Source organism: Protopterus annectens, chromosome 2.part1 (genome assembly GCF_019279795.1).
Source record: "Protopterus annectens isolate FY-2018-M chromosome 2.part1, PAN1.0, whole genome shotgun sequence".
Taxonomy (NCBI): domain Eukaryota; kingdom Metazoa; phylum Chordata; order Ceratodontiformes; family Protopteridae; genus Protopterus; species Protopterus annectens.
Genome location: NC_056729.1, coordinates 1,405,072,665 through 1,405,088,298, shown reverse-complemented (window position 1 = coordinate 1,405,088,298; position 15,634 = coordinate 1,405,072,665). Strand labels below are relative to the sequence as shown.

Here is a 15,634-nt window from a genome sequence, read left to right as displayed (position 1 = left end):
AGAGACTTAATAATATATCTGCTGCTCGCACTATAGAATATCCCCTGGCTTAGAAGCAGGTTTAAAGTGAAGAACAGCCACGGACTCACCATGCTCTTAGACATTAAGGGAGGTGCATAGTCTGTTTCTCTTCCCCCAGCTGTAACCCTGTATATTTTTCTGCATTTACTGTATTGCCATATAACAGCAACAGACATTCTGCTCTTAACACAGTATCTACCTTTATGCTTGTTGCATCTACAATACAAGCTGGGATTGACTTGCAATCCTGTATTCCATACTGTTTAACCTGCTGAAACATAACTGGCCTAGTTGAGAGGTCTTGCTAGCGGTAAGCAGCGGAGTGTAGATCTGAATTGACCATGTGTTGTGGAATCTGAAGCACTGCATAGTCCGTTTTGGTTGGCATATGTTACTTATGTTGTAACCCTTTGTAATTAATGCATTGTATTCTGTATTCTATTACCAATATTTCTAATGCATTTGCTAGTCTGCAATCCATGGTGAAACTGTTTTTATAATCCCTGCATACTATTAGTTAGTGTTTAAGGTTAACCTGCATTTCTTACTTAAACTACAACTACATCTAAATATTTTATGTTTGTACTAGCAACCCTACTAGGTCTTGTGTCTGTTCTGTTCTCTTCTCTATCTAGTGACTCTTTTTCTCTGCTTCATAAACTAATTTGATTTATTTGCTATCTTCATTACAGCTGTCTGCACCATGTCAACTCCGGGTGTTTCCATCCCTCTCTAATTCTCTGCAAAGAAATCTCCCCTGAAAGGATATCCATACCAGGACACCTGAAGTGCTCCCACAAGTCCATTTTACATAGTGTATGTACTTGTATTTATCTGCTATTTTGTGATCACAGTACAGTAGCACATGTGCTCCCTCCATGCCTGTTAAGCAGACTATGGTGATCCTTTATTTTTCCCCTCAAACTCCCCTATATTCTACACCCATCATTTGGCCGTACTGGTTCTTAAGCTGCCATTCTCTATTTTTGCCACTAGATGGCACTGTCTACCCACCTATAATCTCTACTCAAACACTACAGTAAATCCATGCTTCCCCTGAACAGACCTGTTCCCTTCTTACAAATCTTACTGTGCTGGCTTGCTTTCTCTAAGTGTATCTTGCTTTTCTTTCTGTCCCCTGACTCCACAGTGCGGACTCACCTCTGCTGTTCTGCCCCGCAGTCCCTCCAAGTATCCTTGCTCCTGCTACTACCCACTGATTGATTCCTGATAGCCACCCTCTCTCTATCTCTTCCCCCTCTGTTCACCCTACGGGCTCACTCCGCTCCCCTACCCTGCCCCAAATTACCACCCGCCCCCAGTGCTCCTACCTTTATTCTAACCACTATTTCCCTCCCCTTCCTCTCACATCCAATCACATCATCCCCACCCCCACTCATCATCACTAATTAACTACTGCCACCCCATCCCAAACCATAAGGTCCTGTATTCACATCTAAACACCTCCCTCTTCCACACTCACACACTCCTTAACATCCTACTATTTCCTTTTATACCTAACTCACACCAATTAACTATGCTTTCTCCACTTTCACAAGCCCTTCTCAGCCGCTCTGTCAGCTTGCTTGTTCTAATTCCTCTATTCCATGCTACCTCTTATTCCACTTACAACCTCCCCTCTCCTTCCTATCCCTCTCCCCCACTCCCAACTCCCATCCTCACCCTACCAGATCTCACTTCACACTATATCCTCCTCTCTAGTTCAACCAAACCCACTCCACTACTTCAAACCAAAAATAATATCCTCCTCAATAAAACATCATGTACCTTAACTAATATTACATTTTCCACAAAACTCAAAGAGCAAACCCAAGCTCCTGCTCCAATCCTTCTTTGGCTGCCTTTGCTTAGCAGGAGACATACACCCCAACCCCAGACCTAAACTAGCACTAATCCTAATCCCCCAGACACAAGCAATATATCCAACCATAAATATCTCAAGCTACTAACCATTAATGCCTAGAGTCCAAAAAACAGAACAGCCCGCTTCCATGCCTGGGTATACCATAACCTGCCAGACATAGTAGCTGTCTCTGAGACATGGCTAAAACCCCATATTTCTGACTGTGTAATACTACCCCCTGGGTTTCAAGCCCTCAGATATGACTGTCAAAATAGAAAAGGCGGAGGAGTAGCCTTAATCTACTCTAGCCTACTCTCCATCACTCCCTACCAAAATCTCATTTCTCAGTTCAACAACGCTGAACTAGTCATTGGAGTACTAAAAATGAATAACTATAAAAGCATTTGTGTTATGGCCCTCTATATCCCCCCAGGAAACAATGCCACTACACTTGAAGAAATTCTTCTATGGGCCTCAACTAATATTAAGCTTGACACCTACATACTAGGGGACATGAACATAGACTGGAACAAAATTAATACTAATAATCCCTCCATATCTATCAATATATTCAATTTCACTCAACTTACCAATGCCATTACTCCAAAAAAAAAACAACCCACAGGCTAAACTCTTGACTGGATCCTAGTCTCCCACCCAAATAAAATCTCAAACACAAGCATCTTACCAGACTCCATTAGTGACCAACTGCTAGCTTTCATCCATCGAGCAACCCCCGCCACTCCTCACCTACACCAATATATCCATACACAAAACCTTACAAACTTTAACCCCACAACCTTCTCTAATTCTCTCAAACTAACAAACTGGGACAATCTAAAAACTCTTCCTCTAGGCAATGCAGTAGAATTCTTCAACTCAACCTTCTTAGATACCCTGAACTCCCAAGCCCCACCAAGAACAAAATGAATCAAACCCAACTCCGCCCCGTGGCTATCTAAAGATACTAAAACACTTATGCAACAAAGAGATAAGACCTGGAAACGTTACCATCGCAATAAGCAACCTGACACCCTTCTTAAATATAAACAACTCTGCAACCAAGCCAAAAAACAAATTATAAAATATAAAAAAAAAATCATACTATATTAAACTTCAGTCTAACACTCCAAAAATCCCAAACAATTTTGGAACTCCATCAACTCTCTTCTGAACCCAGGTACCAAAAACAGTCCTTGCCCTGACACCAGTAAATCTGACCCAGAAATAGACACTCAACTCCTTCTTTACCAACTCTGTAGCAGAACTCACCAAGATCTTCCCAAACTACAGCCCCTCCCCTCAACTCAACCCCTCTGCCCTAGCCTCTACCGAACCTTCCATCCCTAACACTCCCCCCATATTTCATCTCAAACCCATCACTACCTCATACAGAAAAAAACTTCTCTCTAAACTTAAGCCATACTCCAGTGCCCTGACACTATCCCCTCACTCTTTCTAAAAATTGCCGCAGATGGAATCGCCATCCCCATTAGCATTCTCATCAACAGATCCATACAGGAATGTTATGTCCCCAAACTGTGGCGTGCAGCCTTTATCCTACCCCTCCATAAAGGAGGCAAAAATAATAACATCTCAAACTTCTATCCCATAGCCATTCTCTCCCCATTTTCAGAAATTATTAAAAAATGCATCCACCACCAGTTCATGCCTTTCCTTACCAATAACCAACTCATCACCCCAACACAACATGGTTTCCGTCCTGGCCATAACACCAATAACTGCTCTTCTCTTTTTCCTAGACATAGTAAACCACACCCGTGATTCTGGAGAAATTGTATCCACAGTCCTTCTAGACCTCTCCAAGGCTTTTGACACAGTCTCCCATACCCATCTCCTGAACCACCTTTCTAAGCTTAATCTCTCTCAAAACACCCTAACCTGATTCAAAAGCTACCTGTCTGACAGATCTCAGGCTGTGAAATGGAGAACTGGCACCTCAACCTTCCTACCCCACTGGGGTACCCCAGAGATCCATACTTGGTCCGATGCTGTTTAATATATTTATCAATGACTTACATGCAGCCATTCCTAACACTAAGATAGTACAATATGTGGACGACTCAACTTTAGTCTGCTCCGCCTTTAACCTCCCCGAGCTCCAAACAAAAACTCAAACTGCCTTCTCAACCACTGAGAACTGGATGCTTCAAAACCACCTCTCTCTGAATGTCAACAAATCCAAAATTCTACTATTCTCTCCCTCAAAATCCCTCCCTCTCAACAAAAACTCTTTCCAAATTATCAGCCTTGCCAACTCCAGCATAGAAGTTGTTCCTTTTGCTAAACTTCTTGGGGTTGCTATAGATGAACACCTAAAATGTGATAGCCATATTCAGCAAAATATTAAGAAAACACATCAAAAACTTGGTATGCTGTACAGAAACTCCCACTTTCTCTCTCCATCTACAAGAAAAACCCTCGCCACTACCTACTTACTACCATCACTATTGTACGGTGCTCCCCTACTAACCAATCTGTCTTCCACTGTCTCTTCCAAACTGGAAATCTGTTACAACAAAATCTCAAAATTCGCCATCAAATCCAAATACTCCTCCCACCACTGTACCGCACTCCGCCTGCTAAATTGGCTAGAACTCCGCAACTACCTTGACTATGTCCAACTCACTATAGCCCACAAGCTAATATTTAAACCAACTAAATGCCCAGCACTAACATCTTACAGTCATGCACCCCCACACAGAACTCTAAGATCTGCCCTCCAAAATCGAATTACTGTACACAAACCGGACCGTCCCGCTGGTCAGCTTCTCCTGTCATTTTCCTTAGCCAAAAAATGGAATTCTCTCCCTCCTTCTCTAAGAATTTCTGAAAACTCTTAACACTTTAATACTCAGCTCCATTCCTACCTCCCCTGTAATTGGAAATGCAATTGCACTCTCCCTACCTAACCTACTAATAACTCTACTTCATACTGAACTCCCTACCTAAACTATAAGTAACTCTACTCCATACTGATTTCCTAAACAATTGCCACATTCTGAATATAATGTAATTTAATATCAATATCTTGAATGTATATATTGTAAATAGTTTGCTATCTGTCTTTTACTCTTCCCTTTCTGGGAATGATTCTCATTACTGCCATCATACTATTTTAAATATTATATAACAAAGAACAACAATATGTCTCTAACTTAAAATGTAATGTATGTTCTCCAACTTTTTCTATTTCACAACTGCCGCTCTCTGAATACATCATTATCGTGCATGTATACATTGTAAATAGTGTACTTTCCACCTTTTATTCTCCCCTTTCTGGGAAGAATTTTCTTTACTGCCATCATACAATTTTATATGCTTTATATTCATTTTAGATGCTTTATAACCAATGTATAACTTGTCTCTAATCTAGTGTGTAATGTACGTTCTTCAATTTTGCTATTATACTTTGCTTAGTTTTACTGTGTAATATTATACTTTGCTTAGTTTTACTATGTAATTTGGAGCATTTCTCCCTGGGTCTGCACTGAAAACAGGCTCCTTGAGCCCAGTGGACCTCACCGGCCATCAAACTGGAAATAAGTACATAATAAATAAATAAGTATAACTGTCCTTGTGGGCCATTTTAAGCCTAGCCAACTTCCCTTTTTGCGCTCAAAATAACCTATTCCATTTGGTTATAGATTGGACTTGCCTAGCCCATGGTCGACAATTATATATTACCCCTAATGAGAATAACTGGGATCATACCATAGGTAATTTAAAGGGAGTCATGCATGGGTTAAAACACTTAGGAGCAGCCTCCGTTAGTAGTACAGGGGGCAGTCCTAGGGTAAATTTTCTGTTTCCCATCCAGGGATGAATTTTGTTTTCTGTAGACTAGGGAGTCTATTCCATAGCAGTGATAGTTTCTGCGAGCTATATTTGTCCCTCCAAACCATTCTGTTGATGTTTAGCTCCCTAGACCGAGTATTTCTAATGTCATTTGACTTGCTGATGTGCAGTAAGTCCGTCAGTAATGGGTCAAAGGATGCCTTGTATGCCAGACACAGGTCATCTGTCGGTCCATGTCGGAAAATATTGTTTAGTCCTTGTATGCTTTTTAGTAAGGTATCTTTGTGGGCAGTCCAGTTGTTACATGTCTGGACTGTTGCATGCCAAAGGATCATGGGAGATTACTAGGCTATTGGCCCTGAGGCCCTTATAAGCCTAGCCAAGAGTTTAGGCCATGTTTAGGCATGTCAGCACCCAAAGCCCCTGTCCGGCAGGGACACAGGTGGAATCCCAGGGGTGTATTTTCTGTTTACCATCCAGTTATCCAGGTTGAGCTTAAAAAGGGATAATACTCTGCTTGATGTGGAGAGGGAATCTATTCTACAGATGGGGGAGTCTCAGGGACGCAAATCTGTCCTGCCAACAAGTCCTATTGATATCACAGACCAGGTTGAGGTCGCGCATATGGATTGCTCGAGTGAAGCTTGACTTAAAGATATCCAGCCTTCTTCAAGGCGGGGCCTGAGATTGCTTTGTATGCCAGACAGAGGTCACTTCTGAGGAGTCTGTATGAAACTGATTAGAAGGACAGGGCTTTTAGCCTATCTGTGTAGGGTAGATGTTTAAGACTCTGGATTCTCCTGATGAGGAACCTCTGTGGTCTTTCTCGCTGCTGCATGTGCTTTGCAAGGTACATGCTGAAGGAGGTGTTGTACTCAATAGATACCCTTACTTATGAGGTGGGCCATGTAGAAAACTTTCTGTACAATGGAAGCAACATGGTGGTCAAAAGTCAGTTTGCTATCAACCTGAGTGCCCAGATCCCTCACTACTGATTGTGTACTTAGGATATTGTTATTAATGTGATAATATGTCAGGACGTCACTCTCCCCAAAGGAGATGATGATGAATTCTTTGGCATTCAGCTTGAGTACATGTTTCTGGCACCAGACATTTGTTTGGGTGAGGCCCTCTTGGAGGACGTCCACATCACTTGGGAAATTGATGATTGCACCCAGCTTGCAGTCATTTGCAAACTTGGTCAGCCATAGCCCACTGGTTTTGGCCTGCACCTCAGAGAAGTATATCCCGAGTAACAGAGGCCCCAAGACTGATCCCTGGGGTTCGCCGCTCGTTACAGGTGTACTGCTTGAGGTGGCTGATTAGTTGGGTTCTATCAGTGAGCCAGTTTGCTACCCATCTGGTAACATATGGATTGATGCCTAGCTGACAGAGTTTATCTATTATGCCCAAGTGGGGAATAGTGTCGAAGGCGTTGGCCAGGTCAAGGTAGGCAGTGTGCACCGTCTTCCCCTCATCCATGGCTTTGGTGACTGTCTCGAAGTTGACCAGATTTAACAGTCATGAGCTCTCCTTGACAAAGCCAAACTGTGTGGGGTCGTGTGTTTGGAGGTTGCCAGTGTCCCTGTTAATGAGGTCCATAATAATCTTTCATGGCCTTGCATATGGGTGTATAATTTCCCGGATTGGTGGATGCTCCACCTTTGTGTAAAGGGATGACAGTGGCTGTCCTCCACTCGGTAGGGACAATGGCAGTACTCAGGCTTTGGTTGAATAGGGTGCCTAATGGTGCTGCAAGTTCATGCCTGAGTTCATGTAGGATGCAGCCTGGAATGTTATTGGGTCCCATGGAGGCTGTATTTTTTTGAATTTGAGAGGGCAGTGATGACCTGTTCCCTAGAGATAAAGGGTGGGAGGCAGGTACTGGGGATGTCCTGATTTACTGATGGGGTGGACATAGGGGAGAAGTTTTCACTTAATCTGTCAGCCAGTAGATTGGCTATATGTACAGCATTTGTATATGTGGTGTCCTTGACCACCAGTTCTAAACAGATCTGGGTGCTTCCTTTGAGATTGCGGAATATGTGAAGAAGGCCTTATGATTGCCTATACTGGATGTGGCCAACTTAGACTTGAAGTTGGCTTAAGAGGATTTCACTAGTGCTCTTATTTGCTTGTTTCAGGCTAAGGAGAGATTGATTCCAATTGGGCACCTGCTCCTTCTTGGTCCTGGACAGCAATTTTTTCCTTTTGGTATATAGTTTATTTATTGCAAATGTCCACCAGACAGGTTTATTCTTCCTTGCGGAGAATGATGTTGTCCTGACAGGTATTCCTGATTCCATGCATCTATATAAATGTTCTTATAGTACTTTGGTGTAGATTTGGACATTTGTCCCAGTTGCTGCAGTGGGGGAGGGGCTTGTGAAGCTGTTTATACCATCCCTCAGGAGGCTGTAATCAGCTTTGGAGAAGTTTTTTTGTTTGACCCTAGCTGGGGGGGGGGGGGGGGTCAGGGGAGATGTTGACTTACAAACTGATTGCTTTATGGTCGGATCTTACCAGGGAGGATGATACTGTAGGGGTGCTGCAGTGGTTACTCATGTTGGTTAATACCAAGTCCAAGATATTATCATGTCTTGTGGGGGTATCGACTAGCTGTTCCAAGGCATTTGCATTGATAAAATCGAGGAATCTCTGGGTATTTGTATTCTGGCATGAGTAGTTTTTCCAGTCTATTGTTGTGTAATTAAAGTCACCCAGGATCTGGGTAAAGGATTGAATCCTGATAGATTTGAAGAGGTCCAGATAGGTGGAGTGGGTATCTTGAGTCAAATTTGGGGGCCTGTAGTCCTGTAGGCACCTTGTCAACAGATAACTGCACCTGGAGTGTCTCCTGTGTATCATACTGTTTGACCAGCCTGGAGGTGTGTTGCGACTTTAATATATATTTTGTGACATTTTTCAATCCCGTAGCTGACCATTATCTTCTCCCAAAGGGTCTTACCTTGTACACTGTGTCTGCTGTGCCTAGCTAGCCTTCCATGAACTAACTGAAACCCCTCCTAAGGGGTCCAAATGGAGAGATGATAAATTGCCAAGCAAAGGCGAGTAGTATTGCTGGAACTGAATTCATTTTCAAGTCTTTGTGAGCAACTTCATGAGGTGTGTGGGCCTTGTTTTTACAAAATCTCATTAAGATGACACATATATAGACTGTATTTTACATTGCATATATCGTGGACAGAAGTAGGTTAAAAAATAAAAAAAGACACAAGTTCCAAGATAAAAAAGTGCCCAATCCTGGTATTTGCACATGTGCCAGGACTGGGAAAAATTACAGTGCAGAATCCTCGAGACACAGAAACATTCCTACAATGGGGTTAGGTCAAGCTAAGGGGGAGGACTGTTGTAAAAGAAGTAGTACTCTACAAAAACTAACAGGCCAAACAAAAAGAGCCACAGACATGACAGTGTGGACTATTGAAGATAAGAAAGAAATTGTGTATTGTTACTAATATGCAAGAAATCCAGAATTTCTAATTAGAAGATATTCAAAAAGATTAAGATGGAAATTAGGGGAAAGAAAAATACTGGCGTAAAGAAAAACCGTCAAAAGCATCAAATGCAAATTTGTATTTATTAATACAACAGATCCATGAAAAACATTATATAAACCATGAAACTTTGGGCCATTTGGAAAAAGAAGCAACTGAGGAAGTACAAAAATACAAAGAACAAAACCTACAGATTTTTGGAAAGTATAAAAAAGAAACATGGACATGGAAAAGCGAGATCTGATATGCTGCAATATTTATTCAAAGGAGAAGACCAAATTAATCAATACAGAAAACAATATTTGAAAAGAAATACAGGCAAAGGCACCCAGATGCAGAAGAGTTCACAGTACAAAAAAATAAGATCACAAAGGGGAACTTAGAATAGAAGATTAGTGAAGTAGAAGTTAAATAGAAGCTGAAGTTATGGAATACCTGCAAAGTGAAGGATTTAGTGTAGAAAGTCTAACGCAGGTTATGTCGCAGCGTGATGGAACACTGATTCCCCAAAGTAAGGAGAAACAGGTGGAAGGGAAGACATCTGAAGAAGAACTATGGACATGGGAAAGAAAAAGAGATTTAATATGGTGCAATGTTTATTCAAAGGAGAAAGCAAAACTAATCAAAATAAAAAAGGCAGCACCAAAGATATTTGAAGAGAATTACAGGCAAAGGCATCCTGTTATGGAAAATTTCACAATACAAAAAATCAGAAAACAAAGGGGTAAAGAGAAAAGAGGACTGTAGTGGAGAAGTTAAAGAAATAGAAACTGAAGTTATGGATTGCGTGTAGTGATGGACTTAGTGCAGAAAATCCAACTCTGGTAACATCATAGGATGACAGAACAATGAGTCCCCAAATTATAGAGAAACAAGTGGAACGGGAAACATTTGATCACTTGCAACAAGAAGGTATACTGGAGCCTTCAGCAGAAAATCAATACAAAAGTTCATTTGGAGTTGCACAGGAAGGATCAGGAAACAGTGGCAACTCTGATGCAGTCAACTATTGGAGTGATAGGCTAGTGAGTTCCCATGTGAAAGAGCACTGGATGATGCAGGATGCAGCTGAAGAGAATATGTCACAGGAAGATGTTCTGGAACGTTCTGTAGAATGGCCGCAAGAAACAGGGAACAAAGAATGTGGCCTCAGTTTAGAAGTGATCTAAAGGAAGAGTTGCTTGATTTAGTAGAGAGGGATAGATATATTAAGATCAATGAAAGAAATAGATTACAGAAAGTTAATAAGACCCAAAATGTTATAAGTCTGATAAAATAATTGAACACAGTAGTGAAGACTGATCATAGAAATTCAGGGGATACAAAAGAAGTGAATAGACTATATTACTGTACAGCTAAATTAGTAACAGATAAAGTCTTACCACAAAAACACGGCACAGTAAAGGAAAGGAAGGGAATAAATCAAATGCCATTGTAGAAGTATCAAATAGAGAAAACTACAAAGCAATAAAGACAAGAATTGTCACTGTTAGAGAGGAGTGTGGAAGATGGAACGGATCAACAAAAATACTTAGAAAGATAGACATGATAAAACCAATGTGCAGTATCAGAGCTGACCAGGATTTGTCATACACTACTCCAAATAATAAACTAAAAGTAATGACCACAGGCAGAAAATCTTAGAATATATGCAGATAAATATAAAGGAAAGGTACAAAGTAAGCAATTCATTTATGATCAAATAAAGTTTTATACAGAATTGGTAAACAAAGCAGAAGGAGTAAAAACACCACCAAAAGAAAAAGAAATAGATTTTGGAGAAGTATCTATGAAGACCCCATGGAACATAACAAAGGTGCTTAATGCGTAGAAGAAGTCTATAAACAGTGAGCCGAGTGGAGGAGGGGCAGTGACTATAACTCTGATCTGAGGTATATAACAATAAGTATCCTGTTTTTTTTTGCTTATTTTTACTAGTTATTGCTTCTAGCAATTTATATATAACACTTTTTATTGCCTGCTGAATACTTTTTACTGCATTTTATTGCTATTAACTAATCTGCACAGTTAAACTAAAATTGTCTGCCTTACAAGGCCTGATAAATAAGGATGTTAAGTTGTCAGTCTCACCTTCATTCTTGCTGGATGGGTTCGGAGCTGATCCTCGGCTCCGACTCAGCCACTTACTAAAGCTCGAGAGCTTATTTTACCGGTTCGAGGCAACCCTATATCCCATGATGCTAGGCGATAACTCCCCAGATCTCGTTTGCCGCTTTCGCTTGTGAGGTGAGTTTTTTACCGGCTCCTGGTAAGTCTTAGATATAGTGAGTTCAGTCACCCTTTTTGAGTTAATTTATAGTTATTTCTTTCAATAGTAAGTAACTACCCTTAACTTTATTACTTTTTTATATACCTTCCCTTTTTATCCCTTATATCCCCCCCCCCTCCACTCTTAGGTTAGGCCTTAAGCCTGCCCCTTAACTAATTTTTCTTAGGGATCCTGTGAGTGTTTGGGTGTGTCAGTATCCCTATTAACATTTTATTGTTAACTTATATTTTTAGAGAGTGTGTGTGTGTGTGTGTGTGTGTGTGTGTGTGTGTGTGTGTGTGTGTGTGTGTGTGTGTGTGTGTGTGTGTGTTTGTTTCTGTTACTTTTGTGAACCCTCGACACTGTTATGTCGAAGGAACCTAAAGAAGCTAAGGTCTCAGGCTTTAAGAAGTGTGACTCGTGCTGTCAGAAAATGTCTCTGACAGACGGTCACACTTCTTGTGTTTACTGCCTGGGACCCCTGCACCTGCAGGGCTCTTGTTCAGTATGTCATGCATTCACTCCAAGAGTCCTGCAGGAGCGCAGGAATAAATTTATACTGAGGGGCTTGTTAAAGCCCGAGAGCTCCACGACTAAGTCTGTGTCGGGGAGGCCCTCGAAACCTGCAAAACCGTCGGCTCCAAGTACTAAGCCTTCGGCTGCTGGCTCCTTGTCTGTGCCTAGATCGGCTCCGGCTGGAGCCGATCCCTTTCAGTCACAAGTTCCGGCCTCGGCACCACTCGGTGCCGATACCTCTGAGCCCATACTTTCGCTGTCGGCTCCGGCTGGAGCCGACGTGTCTTCGGCTCCGTTGGCTCCATCTAAGAAGAGGTCAAGATCCCCTTCATTGGAGTCCATCCATTCGGCTCCGAGGTCTCCCCTGCTCTCGGAGCCGATCTTCTCGGTCGTCCAGACTTTCAGATCACGACCTTGAGAGAGTGGTAAGTAGGCTGTTAAAGTCTCAGGCATTGGCCCAGATGATCTCTAGCCCGTCTCATCAGATGGTGGCTATTATGACTCCACCTATTTTTCCTCCTTCGACTCTCCCTCAGAGTTCGGAGCCAGAGCTCCTCGGAGCCGTGACCGTTGTGGCGTCAGAGCCGATACCTCCCCCTTCGGCTCCTTCGTCTTCCGCTCCGATCTCCTCTTTGATACCTTCATTGGAGGGATCCAGGCGCCTGATCTCTCTCGTCGGCTCCGAGGGGGCAAGTGGCATCAGACCATTGTCGGACCCCGTTCTCCCTCTCGGAGCATCGGCGCTGGTGAGCTCGGCCCCGACATCGGCCTCGGAGCCTTCCCTGTTGGTGCAGCCTGGGGTTCCTACCTCTTTGGTGCGGGGGCCCTCTGGCCTTTCTGATAGGGGAGCCTTTGAGGTGATGAGGAGCGTACTAGCCCCAGGGCTTAGTCAATGGTCAGCTCCATCAGCTCCTCCCACTACAGTGCCTGCTGATGTCTCTTCTCACTCTCTTGCTCCCGGACCCAGAGATCCAACGCCTCAGGTTTCCCCACTGGGAATTTCTTCCTCTTCCGAGGCTTCTCCTGACCTGTCAGTGGAGCCTCCGCGTAAGAGGACATGTAAGAGGAAGCATGTGGACTCCCCTGAGTCTATTACATCTGACACAGACTTGGATGAGTCGGAGGGATCCCCAAAGTCCCCCACTGAGGATGTCTCTTTCTCAGACATCCTGGAAATCCTGAAGCAGAGGGGGAACCTGGTCTTCCCTTAATCCTTCCGAGGACGAGTCGGTGTACCTGGAGGCGTTTGGTTCTCGACCCTCCACCTCCTGGGTGTCTCCACCTTTCGACCCCCTTATGGAAGTAGTGGCTCGGAAGGCGTGGTTGGCCCCGGATTCGGTGGAACCCACCCCTCAGAGGCCATCTAAATTCATTACAGCACCAGTTGACAAGCAATTCCTAACAAAAGGTGTACCGGCGGATGCCATGATGGTGGCTGCAGCCACCAAGAAGGAACTAGCTGATCCTTCAGTACCTATCCATCCTCCTAATAAGGATTATAGGACCATGGATAGGTACGGTAAGCAGATGTTCTCTTCAGCGACCTTTGCTATGCGGTCACTGAATTACCTCTGTCACTTCACCCGCCTTCAGAGAGATATTCTCAAAGAGTTGGGAGAAGTCTTACAGGATCCATCAGCTGCTGGGTCCCAGGATAAAATAAACTCACAGCTTGGAACCCTGAACTCGATTGTTAACTCCTCCAAGCGTCTGATTTCATATGCGGCCGATGGAGGGAGTAGGGCCGCAGGCACAGGAGTGGCCTTAAGGCGTCACGCCTGGATGCGGCTGTGTAATTTTGCGGACCCTTTCAAGGCGTCCTTCACAAATTCCCCTTTTGATGGTTCGGCTTTGTTCGGACCTCAAGTGAAAGCCACCTTGACCAGATGCGGGCAAGATGGCAAGACTCTTTCTGCCGTAGGAGTCCGTTTCTCTACCCCTTCAAGACCATACCCTAAGGGTCAGAAGGGTGGGAAAATGTGGTTCCGCAAATGTCAAGGAGTCACGTCTGACGCAAGAGGTCAGTTTACCCCCAGAGGCAGAGGGGGTAACAACAACAGACGCCGCCCTAGGGGCAGAGGGGGTCCGCAAAACCAGGGTAGCAGGGAGCCTCTCTCTGACAAACACTTCCAGCATCCCTGAGATGTTGCCCGATTGTCCACCTTTGGAGGCAGTCGGGGGAAGATTGTCGCTGTATCCAATAGCCTGGCTTTCCCTTACTCAAGGCAAATGGGTACAGTCGATCATATCCGAGGGTTGCAAAATTCCCTTTATCCAAACCCCAATTCAACAAAAGGGAACCCTTCCAGACGTTCCACCCGGTCTATGGGAACTAGCAGTATCAGAAATATCAAAACTGCTAGCAAAAAGAGCCATCAAGCCAGTCCCAGCAGACCAACTAGGATCCGGAATCTACTCAAGGTTCTTTTTGGTACCGAAAAAGACAGGAGACTGGAGACCAATATTAGATCTCAGCAAACTGAACAAGTTTGTAAAGAGAACAAGATTCCGGATGGTCACGCTACAGTCCATTCTGCCCTTTCTGGGCAAAGACAATTGGATGTGCTCTGTGGACCTTCAGGATGTGTACTATCACATAAAAATTCACAGGCGCTCCAGAAGGTTTCTCCGCTTTCGGCTGGGGGCCAGTCACTACCAATTCAGAGCCCTGCCCTTTGGTCTCACTACAGCCCCCAGAGTGTTCATCAAATGTATGGCAGCGGTTACGGCTCACCTGAGACAGCAAGGATTCCAGGTGTTTCCATATCTAGACGACTGGCTCCTCACTGCCACCACCAGGCATCAACTTCTCCAAGCCAGAGCTTACACCATTCACATTTGCAGAGGGCTAGGAATCTCTATAAATTTCGAAACTCTGCCTTGTCGCCTTGTCAATCTATTACCTTTATAGGCGCCAACTTGAACACCGTACAACTTTCAGCAAAGTTAACAGACCAAAGAGTCTTAGATATTCAAAACCATGTCCAGGTACTTCTTCAGAGCGACAAAATTCAGGCCAGGTATGTCCTGAAAGTTTTGGGTCTTATGGCGGCTGCCATAACACTTCTTCCCCTTGCACGTTTTCACATGCGTCTTCTACAGTGGATGCTGTTCGCCCAATGGTCTTTTCAGCAACTTCCCATGCATCACAAGATCATGATAACTCAAACTTGCAAAAGTCATCTGTCCTGGTGGATATTGTCCCCTCAAGTCCATTAGGGCAGACCCTTTGTTCCTCCTCCCCCAGTCGCCACGGTGACATCGGACGCCTCCCTGATCGGGTGGGGGGGGGCATTTCAGGGCAGGATGGTCCATGGCACTTGGCAACCTTTCGAACGCCACCTGCACATAAATGTCCTAGAGATGAGAGCAGTGCTTTTAACGTTGCAAGCCCTCCACGACTCTCTTCCCCTAGGAACTATTGCAATTCAAACAAACAATATGTCCGTAGTGTGGTATATCAACAAGCAAGGCGGAACCAAGTCCTATCCCATGTGTCGAGAGGCACTCAGATTTTGGCAGTGGGCGATCTCCTCTCAGCGGTTTCTGATAGCAACACATATCCCCGGGAAGTCCAACTTCATAGCGGACAGGTTGAGCAGATCCATACTCATGCCACACGAGTGG

The 15,634-nt window shown here is 43.9% G+C and overlaps 1 protein-coding gene across 1 annotated transcript in view; it reads left to right on the top strand.

Annotated features, from left to right (window-relative positions):
- Nucleotides 1-15,634, top strand: part of ASXL2 (ASXL transcriptional regulator 2) — a 2,483,396-nt gene that overhangs the window by 2,267,175 nt on the left and 200,587 nt on the right. The gene's annotated exons all lie outside the window — the stretch shown is intronic.